This window comes from Taudactylus pleione, unplaced genomic scaffold (assembly GCF_031769625.1).
Source record: "Taudactylus pleione unplaced genomic scaffold, aTauple2 ptg000535l, whole genome shotgun sequence".
NCBI lineage: Eukaryota > Metazoa > Chordata > Amphibia > Anura > Myobatrachidae > Taudactylus > Taudactylus pleione.
In genome coordinates this window covers 9066192-9079151 of record NW_028284937.1, presented here as the reverse complement: position 1 = coordinate 9079151, position 12960 = coordinate 9066192, and positions in this window count along the sequence as shown.

Below are 12960 nucleotides of genomic sequence, written 5' to 3'. Positions count from 1 at the left end.
TCTACAGCCTGTCAATCAGGCTGTCGCGTCTAGGGAACTGTGGGCCTGAGTCAGACCCGGTCGCTAAGCTGCGAATGGTCACTAGGGGCGGTTATTGCACATCTGCGCATGCATATGCATCAAAGTACGCATGCGTGAACCAGTCCCTGTGGCCGGGAATCGTGCACTCATAGTACACAGACTGGATGCTACTTTGAGTGACCACGCCGTTTGTGGGTGGTGACAGGGGAAGGTGCTTGTGAACGGAGGAGTGGATGTGCGAACGCAGGCGTGTCTGAGCGTCTAAACAGAGTTTAATGGGTGTGCATAATTAGCAAAGATGCGTCATTGTACACGTCACTTGGTTGTTTTTTAGCCTGAACTGATCACAGTGCTTGCGGTGGGGTAGGGGCTACCTCAAGTGCTGTGTGCAGCTTCGATGGGTCTCGATGTTACCGATTAATCAGACACTTCCTGGAGATGACGTGTGCTAAGAGAGAAAGGTGGGTGGCTTTATACTCCTGCGTACGCTCACTGTCGTTGTCCTCTAAGACATAGAGGGAGTCCTTACACCAGACAGCGCGATCGCAGAATTTGCATAACAGGTCCCTTTTGGCAGCGAGCAAGCGCAGCTTAGCGACCGGGTCTGAATCAGGCCCCGTGAGCGATGTAACAGGACGAAATTTGCAGAGTGCAGCTTCTGAACAGGTCTCAATCCATGAGAGATGAACGTGAACATCGGAGTTCCACACATCTCTGAATTAGGCCCTTAGTTCCTGGTAACCATCTCTAATTCCTGTCTACAATACTCCAACACCACGTATGCAGTTCCCTACCATGCACAATGAGCTTTTATATAAGCTTTCATAGGCAGGGATCTCTTTACCTTCTATTTCATGTCTTTGTATTTAATTTGCTGCTGTCCTGTTCCCCTCAATGTATAGCACTGTGTAACATGTCGGCACGTTATAAATAATAGATAATAATAACTTTCTTACTACTACCATTCATCGTTCTGCCTCCAAACATGATCCATTTATCACTTTCTTCCAAGTTTCCCAGAAATCTCTGTAGCCTTTTGCCCTGGGCACTCAACTGACATTCAGCAGTAATAATCAGTCACTAGGCATCCAATATAAAACTGTAATATCGCAGGAACATAGTAAGAATGAAAAATGGAATGTTCTCTATTAATATAACACATCAGTGTTCTTGCATCTAGCACAACAAGCGTGAGTGTGTCTTGCATACGTATAGTCTCATCATGGTGTAGCACAGAGCGGGAACATGTTAGTAATACCATGTCATGGCATCAGCATACAGGTGTGTGTGGGGGAGCTTGGCGCTGAGCCTGGTGACATTTGATCTGTTCACTGGTTTTGTCTATATTTCCTGCATTCCGCTAACACTGGCTTATTGGTCTTTAGCTCTGTAAAATGTAACTTAGCTGACCCATTAGTCACATTTATTATGTCAAATTTCATAGCAAACCAGAGTGATTAGCTGAATAATTTAAACAAATTATTTTCTGCTTCTCTTAAGAGTTTATTGTTCCAATAGAATCCCGCTATTTTCTGTGGGTGTTCCTTCAGCATTTTTTACGACAGGCTAAACGTTTATACAATAAAAGAAGTGAGGCATGCAAATTTCTTATTCAACGTAACAATAAGGAAGCAAAACAAGAGACAGCTCAGGGCCAGGAAAGAAATAACAAGAGGGGTGTACTGACATTCACACAATATATCCACCAGACACCAAGCTCCAATGCTGCACAGTTGCTAAACTCTGCAACAAATCTTAAATACCCACAAGTTGCTTCTTAATGCCCCCATAAATACACCAACTTCCCAAAAGAGGATGCAGGTCTGCAAGCTATCACCCTCATGCTAAAGATGGACATTGGAAGCTGATGATTAGCAACAATCGATGTTCCTACTAATCATCGCAAGCCTCCTTCCTAGGGTTGCTATATTTAAAAAATAAAATACTGGGACACATTCACGGGGATTCCGCCGGCGCAGTCAACGCATACTTGCCTACTTTTCAAAAAGCATTTCAGGGAGATTGTGAAAGTACCACCTATGAGCGCTGTGGTAAAGTGGGTGTGTACTGCTACATCTGAGATGAGTGCCATAACATTGACTTACAGACAAATGTAAATGAGCCCCAAAGCAGTTAGTAAGATCTACTTGTTTATGAAAACACACTGATACTTTTCAGAAAATGCATGTAGCCATAGGGATCTCTGGGCCTGATGCAGACCCGGTTGCGAGCACTGAGCGCTCGCAACCGGGTCGATGGTGGCCCACAGCACATGTGCACGACAGAGCCAGCTCCGTTGTGCGCATGCGTGAGACCCGGCTAGCGACGGGCACTCCATCGCTCCGGGTCTCGCACCAAAGGGGGCGAGCTGTCGATGTTGAGTGACAGCTCGCCCCTTTTGGTGGGCGGGCAAGGGGGGGATGGCTGCCGAAACGGAGTTGTTCCCATGAGAACGCCTGCCATTTGTGGGCGGCCCCACTGACATCACAAGTGATGTCAGTGGAGAGCTTCCAGCTATGTTAGAGCAGAAAGCTCTCTGGGGCTTGCGATGAACGAGACCCTACCACAAGGGTCTCGTCTCAAGCCCGATGGTCGCAAGTATGGTTTTATTATGAGGGCCTGATTCACTACAGATCGAAACTGCGATTGCGGCTGCGATTACACATGCAGTCTCACTGCAATGATGTGTTAATCCACGGCAATCGCTATGCTGCCACAGCACAACATAAGGACACCCACCTTACCTTACACACATCGAGTACAATCGGAGCCTCATGCACACTTGCACAAGGTCTGACCTTACTCAGAAATTGATAATTTCATTGCATGCTATGATACCTCAGACTGCATAAAGCATCGCAGTGGATAATTATGCACCTGTAAGTGTGTTGAAAAATATCATTACAAAAAACCTTTTTCCTTGTAAGAACAACGTATTGAGAATTCATTTCACCTAAAGAAGTTTTTGGATTTTATCAGGAAGATTGGACTTATTTTAAGTGACTATTACATATGCCTTAGAAGAGGAGTGCTCAATTCTGTACAAATATATATATATATAATATATATATATATATATATATATATATATATGTAACTTGTTTGTGACATGTGTAGGTTGTTTTGAGCTGCACCTTCTATTCGTTGGAGAGCACACACAGAGATTGTTTTGCAATTACTCCTGCACAGAGGATCCATTCGCAAAGTGAGTAACAGGTAGTCAGCTTTTGGGGGAGGTAACAGGGGGTGGCTAGGCAAACGCATAAACGCCGTTTCGTGGACATGCAGGCGATGTTTACATTGCAGATATCTCCGACGGGGGTCTCCGGAGAGGTAGTATTAAAAATATGGGTGCAGGGTGTGCAATGTGGACCCAGAGACCCGTGTGCCCCACACACCCTGCACTTACTTTAGAAACGTGTTTGTGAATTGTGTGCGCAGTAGCCGCACGTGCATCAACAAAGTAGTGCCAAGCGTGCGCCTGTGTCATAAGTAAAGGGCCGGCTGGCTTGATCGTTAAGGGTGCTGTAACCCCCGAAAGTACACTCCAGTCCAAACCAAAAAAAAAATTATTTTCTGTGTTTGTGAATTGTGTGCGCAGTAGCCGCACGTGCGTCAACAAAGTAGTGCCAAGCGTGCACCTGTGTCATAAGTAAAGGGCAAGCTGGCTTGACCGTTAAGGGTGCTGTAACCCCCGAAAGTACACTCCAGTCCAAACCTAAAAAAAAATTATTTTCTGTGTTTGTGAATTGTGTGCGCAGTAGCCGCACGTGCATCAACAAAGTAGTGCCAAGCGTGCGCCTGTGTCATAAGTAAAGGGCCGGCTGGCTTGACCGTTAAAGGGTGCTGTAACCCCCAAAGTACACTCCAGTCCAAACCAAAAAAAAAATTATTTTCTGTGTTTGTGAATTGTGTGCGCAGTAGCCGCACGTGCATCAACAAAGTAGTGCCAAGAGTGCGCCTGTGTCATAAGTAAAGGGCCGGCTGGCTTGACCGTTAAAGGGTGCTGTAACCGCCAAAGTACACTCCAGTCCAAACCAAAAAAAAAATTATTTTCTGTGTTTAGCCGCACGTATATATCAAATCGATATAACATAAATGGAGGACCAAACTTTCTCCGATAAAAATAAAATAGAGAAAGATCAAGAACCACTTCCTCCTAGTGCTGAAGCTGCTGCCACTAGTCATGACATAGACGATAACATGCCATCAACGTCGTCTGCCAAGGCCGATGCCCAATGTCATAGTAGAGGGCACATACAATCCCAAATGGCAAAGTTCAGGAAAATGACCTTGAAAAAGACATTTAAATCAGCTGAAGAGAAACGTAAACTTGCCAATATGCCATTTACGACACGGAGTGGCAAGAAACGGCTAAGGTCGATCCCTAGTATGTTCATGACTAGTGGTTCAGCTTCACATGACGATGGAAGCCCTCCTCCCACTAAAAAAATCAAAAGAGTTAAGCTGGCAAAAGCACAGCGAAGAACTGTGCTTTCTAAGAAGATATCACAAATCCCCAAGGAGAGTCCAAGTGTGGTGGTGGTTGCGATGCCTGACCTTCCCAGCACTGGACGGGAAGAGGTGGCTCTTTCCACCATTTGCACGCCCCCTGCAAGTGCTGAAAGGAGCACCCACAGTCCACTTGCTGATATGCAAATTGAAGATGTCACTGTTGAAGTACAACAGGATGAGGATACTGGTGTAGCTGGCGCTGAGGAGGAAGTTGGCGAGGAGGATTCTGATGGTGATGTGGTTTGTTTAAATCAGGCTCCGGGGGAGACAGTTGTTGTCCATGGGATGAAAAAGCCCATCACGGTCATGCCTGGGCAGAAGACCAAACATTCCACCTCTTTGGTCTGGCAATATTTCTATCCAAATCCGGACAACAACTGTCTTGCCATATGTACCATATGTAAAGGTGAAATAAGTAGGGGTAGGGACGTCAACCACCTAGGAACATCCTCCCTTATACGGCACCTGCAGCGCGTTCATAAAAAGTTACTGTCAAGTTCAGAAACTTTGGCTAAGACCGTAAGCAGTCCAGGGACACCTAAATCCCGTTGTCCTGTTGTATCCAAGCGCCTGCAAACCACACCGTCAACTCCCTCCTCGTCAATTTCCTCCTTAGTCAGGATCGGAAGTAGTCCTGCAGGCCATGTCACTGGCATGACTGACTCTCCTATCCGGGATTCCTCTGGAGGATCCTGCATTGCTACGCCTACTGCTGCCGCTGCTGCTGTTGCTGCTGCTGGGAGTCGTTCATCATCCCAGAGAGGAAGTAGGAACACCACTACTTTTACTAAACAATTGACCCTCCAACAGTCCTTAGCGAGGAGGATGAAGTACGACAGCAGTCATCCTGAAGCAAAACGTATAACTGAGGCCTTGACTGCTATGTTGGTGTTAGACGTGCGTCCGGTATCCGCCATTAGTGCAGTGGGATTTAGACAATTGATGGAGGTAGTGTGTCCCCGGTTCCAAATCCCGTCTAGATTCCACTTCACTAGGCAGGCGATACCGAGACTGTACAGAAACGTCAGAAAAAGTGTCCTCAGTGTCCTGAAAAATGCCGTTGTACACAATGTCCACTTAACCACGGACATGTGGACAAGTGGAACAGGGCAGACTAAGGACTATATGACTGTGACAGCCCACTGGGTAGATGTATCACCTTACGCAGCAACAGCAGCAGCGTCACCAGTAGCAGCATCTCAGAAACGCCAGCTCGTTACAAGGCAGGCTACGCTGTGTATCACCGGTTTCAGTAAGAGGCACACCGCCGACAACCTCTTAGAGAAACTGAGGGAAATCATCGCCCAGTGGCTTACCCCACTTAGACTCTCCTGGGGATTTGTGATATCTGACAACGCCACCAATATTGTGCGGGCATTACATCTGGGCAAATTCCAGCACGTCCCATGTTTTGCTCACACAATAAACTTGGTGGTGCAGAATTTTCTGAAAAGTGACAGGGGCGTGCAGGAGACGCTTTGGGTGGCCCGAAAAATTTCTGGCCACTTTCGCCATTCAGCGACTGCGTGCCGAAGACTGGAGCGCCAGCAAACACTCTTGAACCTGCCCCGCCATCACCTGAAGCAAGAGGTTATGACGCGGTGGAACTCAACCCTCTATATGCTTCAGAGGATGGAGGAGCAGCAAAAGGCCATACAAGCCTATACATCCACCTATGACATAGGCAAAGGAGGGGGTATGCACCTGACTCAAGCGCAGTGGAGAATGATTTCCGTGTTGTGCAAGGTTCTCCAGCCCTTCGAACTTGCCACACGTGAAGTCAGTTCAGACACAGCCCGCTTGAGTCAGGTCATTCCCCTCATCAGGCTTTTGCAGAAGCAGCTGGAGAAAGTGAAGGAGGAGCTAAGACGGAGCGATTCCGCTCGGCATGTGGGACTTGTGGATGAAGCCCTTCATTCGCTTTGCCAGGATTCCAGGGTGGTCAATCTGTTGAAATCAGACCACTACATTTTGGCCACCGTGCTTGATCCTAGGTTTAAAGCCTATGTGGTGTCTCTCTTTCCGGCCGACACAAGCCTGCAGAGGTGCAAAGACCTGCTGGTGAACACACTGTCAGCTGAAGCGGAACGTGACACGTCAACGGCTCCTTCTTCATTTTCTCCCGCAACTGGGGCTGCCAGGAAAAAACTTAGGTATCCTAAGCAACCCGCTGGCGGTGATGCAGGGCAGGCAGGACCAAGTTTGGACATCTGGTCCAGACTGAAGGACCTGGCAACAATTTCTGACATGTCTACTGTCACTGCATATGATACTGTCACCATTGACAGAATGGTGGAGGATTACATCGGTGACAGCATCCAAGTAGGCATGTCAGACAGTCCATACCTGTACTGGCAGGAAAAAGAGGCAATTTGGAGGCCCCTGTACAAGCTGGCTCTATTTTACCTGAGTTGCCCCCCCTCCAGTGTGTACTCCGAAAGAGTGTTTAGTGCAGCCGGGAACCTTGTCAGCGAAAGGCGTAGGAGGTTGCTTCCACAGAATGTGGAGAAGATGATGTTCATCAAAATGAATTATCAGCTCTTCCAGGGAGACCAGCCTCCAGAAGGTACAGAGGGACCTGTGGTGGTGGATTCAAGTGGGGACGAGTTAATACTTTGTGAGGATGAGGATGTACACACTGAAGAGGGTGAGGAATCGGTGGATGAGGAGGATGAGGATGACATCTTGCCTCCGTAGAGCCAGTTTGTGCAGGGACACATTAATTGCCAGCTTGTTTTGTGGGGGCCCAAACGAACCAATCATTTCAGCCACAGTTGTGTGGCAGACCCTGGCGCTGAAATGATTGATTTGTTAAAGTGTGCATGTCCTGTTTATACAACATAAGGGTGGGTGGGAGGGCCCAAGGACAATTCCATCTTGCACTTCTTTTTTTTCTTTGCATTATGTACAGTTTGGGGCCTAGTTTTTCTAACTGCCATCCTGTCTGCCACTGCAGTGTCACTCCTAGATGGGTCACGTGTTTGTGCCGCCCACTCGTGTCGCTTAGCATAGTCATCCAGCTACCTCGGTGCAACCTTTTGGACATGAAAACACTATTGTGAGGTGTGAGGTGTTCAGAATAGACTGGAAATGAGTGGAAATTAAGGTTATTGAGGTTAATAATAGCATAGGAGCAGAGAAACCAACAAATTCTGTGATTTTAGCTGTTTTTATGCTTTTTAAAAAAAAAATACAGATCCAAAACACAAAACCCAGAACCCAAAACACGGAAGGGTGGTTTTGGCAAAACCAATCCAGATCCAAAACACGAAGAAAGATCCAGATCCAAAACCAAAACACAAAACACGAAAAGTGGCCGGTGCACACCCCTAATATATATATATATATATATATATATATATATATATGTAACTTTTTTGTGACGTGTGTAGGTTGTTTTGAGCTGCACCTTCTATTCGTTGGAGAGCACACACAGAGATTGTTTTGCTATTACTCCTGCACAGAGGATCCATTTGCAAAGTGAGTAACAGGTAGTCAGCTTTTGGGGGAGGTAACAGGGGGTGGCTAGGCAAACGCAGGTGTGTCTGACTGCATAAACGCCATTTCGTGGACATGCAGGCGATGTTTACAGCACAGATATCGCCGACGGGGGTCTCCGGAGAGGTAGTATTTAAAATATGGGTGCAGGGTGTGCAATGTGGACCCAGAGACCCGTGTGCCCCACACACCCTGCACTTACTTTAGATACGCCCTTGCGTACCATGGTAATCAACCACGGTATGTAACCGATGAGAGGCAAGATGTACTGCATCACAGATGCGATGCTTAGTACATATCTCCCAGTAGCGGATTGATTGCTTTGGGCCACTTCTCCATTTTATCTCGCATAGTTTTGATACATGATGCCGCATAGAAAGAATGTTTATCTATTCAGCTTAGGATGAACACTTAAGATCACCTTCAATGTTCTAAGTTGAGCTACTGAAACAGGCACAAATATATAACAAGTCTTTTTTTGCCATCTCAACTCATGTACAGAGGCTGGTGCTCCACAAACTTTTTCAGCTGTTGCTGGCAGCTGCGATAAGGCACGCAGTCCCACTGCAAAAAATATGCTATTGAATGCTATCGCAATGCTGTCACAGCCTAACCTAAGGATGCCCATTTCACCTTACACACATCGGTAATACTTTGCAAGTCTCCAAAACCATCGGTAACATAGAGTAACATCGTTGTCTCACGCACACTTGTGTAAGGTCTGACCTTACTCAGAAATTGCTAATCTCTTTGCACGCAGTGAGTATAAGCTGCATATATGCCATCGCAATGACTAATTTATGCACGCCCCTGTAACGGTGTTCAAATGCACTGGCACACCTGCGTTTCGCCGACAACCCCCCGTTTCCACTCCAAACGGTCACTTCCTGTCAATCACTCTGCGATGGGTCTGCGCAGTCACTGCGATCACAGTGGAGCCTTCGCAAGCGCGCACTGCTATGCATATGAATGGGCAGTACACAACAATAGTCCATCGGCTTGCGTAATCGCATTTGCGATCGGTAATGAATCAGACCCATAGTTTCTAGACCTTAGGAAAACCTTGCAATTTGACACGTGGACTGCTACACCTTCCAGCTTGACAATAGCATCAAAAGGGGGGTGCGGGCCGCAACTGGGTGTCACCCGCCGAGGGTTGACACCAAAGTGCCGACTCCTCCTCAGTGACAGGAGCCTGACACAGTGAGGGAGCCGGCACTGCACACAGACTGGTCCCCGGGAACAATCCGCATCTCCGGGAGGACCCCCAGAGTGACTAAATTGGGGGTTCTGACTTTGATGCCATGCCCCGTTTGCAGGTGAGCCTCACTGGGTGTCACCACAGGGAGGGACGCCACTGCAGATTGACTCAGGGCAAGATTAAGGGCTACATGGGCCTAGGGCTTAAAATGGTCAAGGGCCTGTTGTGAGAAGAGCAGGAGCTGTGAAATGTGCTGGCTGGGTGTGGCCAGCACTGTGTGGTAGTGGCATCACTATGAGTGGTGACACCAGGTGCGGAATTCAGTTAATCCTCATACGCGCCGAAAGGAGGCGAGGCCTCGTGCACATGAGGCCACGTCCCCTGATGTGTCACTTTGGTGATGTGGTAATGTGTCACGCCTCCATTCTCGTCAAGCTGGGGGCTTGTCCTCTCTAGACACAGTAGTGTGTGGATGACTGTCACTGCTGCTTGGTGACACCATTTGAGGAGGTGAAACCAAAACAGCAGAGCTGCTCTGCTATTTTGGTGTCACCCTCTCGGATGGTGTCACCCGGTGCGGCGCATACCCCCTGACGCCACTGCTGTGTGGGTGGGTATCCCCCTACACTACCAGCCCCAATGCCTCCCTAAATACATGAACTTTGCATCATTTTGTAATTGACCTCCCACTTCACACGGTAACTGTGCCGCTGCTGCCGGGTGGTGGCCTTCTCCGGTAAACTTGCCCACACTTCCAGGTGACCAGGAGCACCACCCGAATTTCATGAGCCTCCTGGCCTAGAGTATAGGCAATCAGCGATGTAACTAGGGTAGTGCGACCTGTGCCAGGGCACCACAGTGCAGGGGGCGCTGTTTGGGCCTGTCAATTTTCCTGTTTATTATTATTCTCACTTGCAGCTTCCTCTTCTTTTATCCCCAGCATCTCCTGGCTGACCCAGGACTACTCCTATATCTTCCCTGGCCCTTTCCCATGAGGCCATGGCCCTTTTTCAGGTGCACTTTCTTATGTTCCGATTTAAAAAATTGGGGGGGGGGGGGCGCAAATGATCTCTCTTGCACAGGGCACCAAAAGTCTAGTTACGGTTCTGTAGGCAATTATGGGCCTTATTCACTACCGTACGCAATATCGATTACGCACGCAGTTCAACTGTGATAGTATGCTAATTCATTGAGATCGATATTCCCTCGCAGCACTACACAAGGATGCCCACTTTGCCTAGCACACATCCGTAACGTTTAGCAAGACAGCAAAACCATCGGTACAATCGAGTACCATCGTAGGCACACGCACACTTGCACAAGCCCTGACCTTGCTCAGAAATTAATAACAACCACGCACGCTGTGAGACCTCACACTGTGTAGGTCATCGCAATGGATAATTTATGGATGCCCCGGCAATGGCGTGCACACGCACTAGCATGCCTGCTATCCCGCCTGCCGATATCCCGACACTGACAGTGGGAAGGTTAGTTTTAGGGGCCCCCAGGGGGACTTGGGGTTAGGCACCCCCCTGGGAGGGTTTGGGTTAGGGTAGGGAAAGGGGGGGGTTAGGGTTAGGCACCACTAGGGGGCTTCAGGGTTAGGCACCCCCCCCCCCTGGGAGGGTTAGGTTTAGGGTGCGGGGAGGGGGGGTTAGGTTTAAGCACTAACGGGGGGAGGTTAGGGTTAGGCACTAGTGGGGGGTTAGGGGTAGGCACCACTAAGGGAGGGTTAGGATTAGGGGGGGTTGAGGGGGGGTTAGGATACTTACCAGTCCGCTGTCGGTATTTGTTCCGGCGGCTTTTCAGCCGCCAGCATTAAATACCTATTCCGGTGAGAGCCCCCACTAAATTATGACAGCTGTGCATGCTGTGTTCCATACCATCTTTTTACATCAGCAATAAAGTATCTGTAGTTAGAGCAGTGTATTTCTTGCTTGTAATAGTAACAGGTGAAAGCAACACTCACTCATACCTAGAAGAACTAATACTGTCTGCCTAGAGCTGCAACTGCACATGGAACCTGTACGATTACAGCGTTATCACATACGAAATCATCAGTCTTCTCTTCTAACAGTGCTGCAGCAGCAACAGATTGCAGAAAGAGAGGTAATCCCCTGACAACTGGGTCAAGTCTGAATCTGTAATAGACCAAAGGCCTGTGCCTGCCACCACGTGACTATGGGCCTGATTCAGTAAGGAACACAATTCTGCGTATACGCACACACTGCTATTATCAGCGGTGCTATTTAAATGTGTACATTCACATTGTGTATGCAGCCTGTCATAAGGATGCCCACTTCCCCTTACTCACATCTGTATACTAGGGCAACATAGCAAACAATCGGTAACATCAAGTAACATCAGACCCATGCGCGCAGTTAAGGAAGCCAAGACCTCACTCAGGAATAACTAACTTCTGTGCACGCTACGAGTCCTCAGGCTGCGTCTGCTAGCGGAGTGGTTAATTTATGCACACCCCTGCAACGGCATTGAGATGCATTGGCACGCCTGCGTTCGCCCGACCACCCCCCTGTTACCACCCACAAATGGCACTTCCTGTCAATCACTCTGTAAAGAGTCTGCGTACGTAATTCTGACCGCAGTGTCTGTCTCATGCACGCGCGCTGCAATGCATACACATACGCAGTGCAAATTAATCAACCGTTTGCGTGCGTATACGCAACTGCGTTCCTTACTGAATCAGGCACTATGTGAGGACTCCAGAGGTGGAACCTGCTTTTCAACAGTGATGTGTGGTCAGGTGACACAGAGCCTTTCCTGTCATACTTAGGTACTGTATATTCCAGAGTTTGGACTATAAAATTTATATGAAAAATTAAAAAAAAGAAATTGTAAATATCTTCTTTGTAATATTCTAATAATTTTTATAGTCAAAACTCTGGAGTAAAAAGTTTATGGGAGGTGAGGCACTGCCTCCCATGTCTACCTTTTCCCCACATCCCTGATCAAAACACATCAAATTTCCATATATATGTAATGTATAAGTTAAATTGACTCTAATACTAGGCAGTGCCTCTCCAGCCATTTATCTCACTGCACATCACTGCTTCTGAATGACATAAAAGTGTAATCTGGGAGAACCAATGTGGGCTCGATTCATACCCACTCGCTTGATGCGTACGCTCGCTCGATGCATATGCAAATTTGGCTAAGTGACGGCAAGGCATGCGATCGCACGGTAAGCCATAAGCACTCCCACTATGTCTTGGCGTGCGATCAGGGGCGTAGAGAGCCATGCCGGACCCAGGTGAAGAGGGGGTGTGGCCTAATCACTGGAGGCATGGCCACACCCCCTTGAGCCCCTCAGCCATGCACAAAGCCAGGGGGGGCGTGATCAGTGTGATCGCTCCCCCCCCACAGGCATAGGAGACTGCTGTGGCTGCTGCTAAGATTTTTTAGATTTTTCCAAATAATTTGCATGAACTTGCTGCAAATGATTTAACAGGCAGGAGGTTCCCAGATGGGTAACATCCTTACCTCTACTTGCTTTGGCCTCACAAATGATACAGGTGGCTTGCGAAATGTTTTCAGGATTTTGGTAAGAAAGAGGTGGCTTTTTTGGTCTTATGCCCAGGCATGACAACGGCTTTCTTCTTATCATGGGCAAGAACTGCTGCCACTGGTGGCTGACTTACTTTTACACAAACAACATCCTCATCGCACAAATATCCCCCATATCTGCTGCACTTCCACAGTAGCAT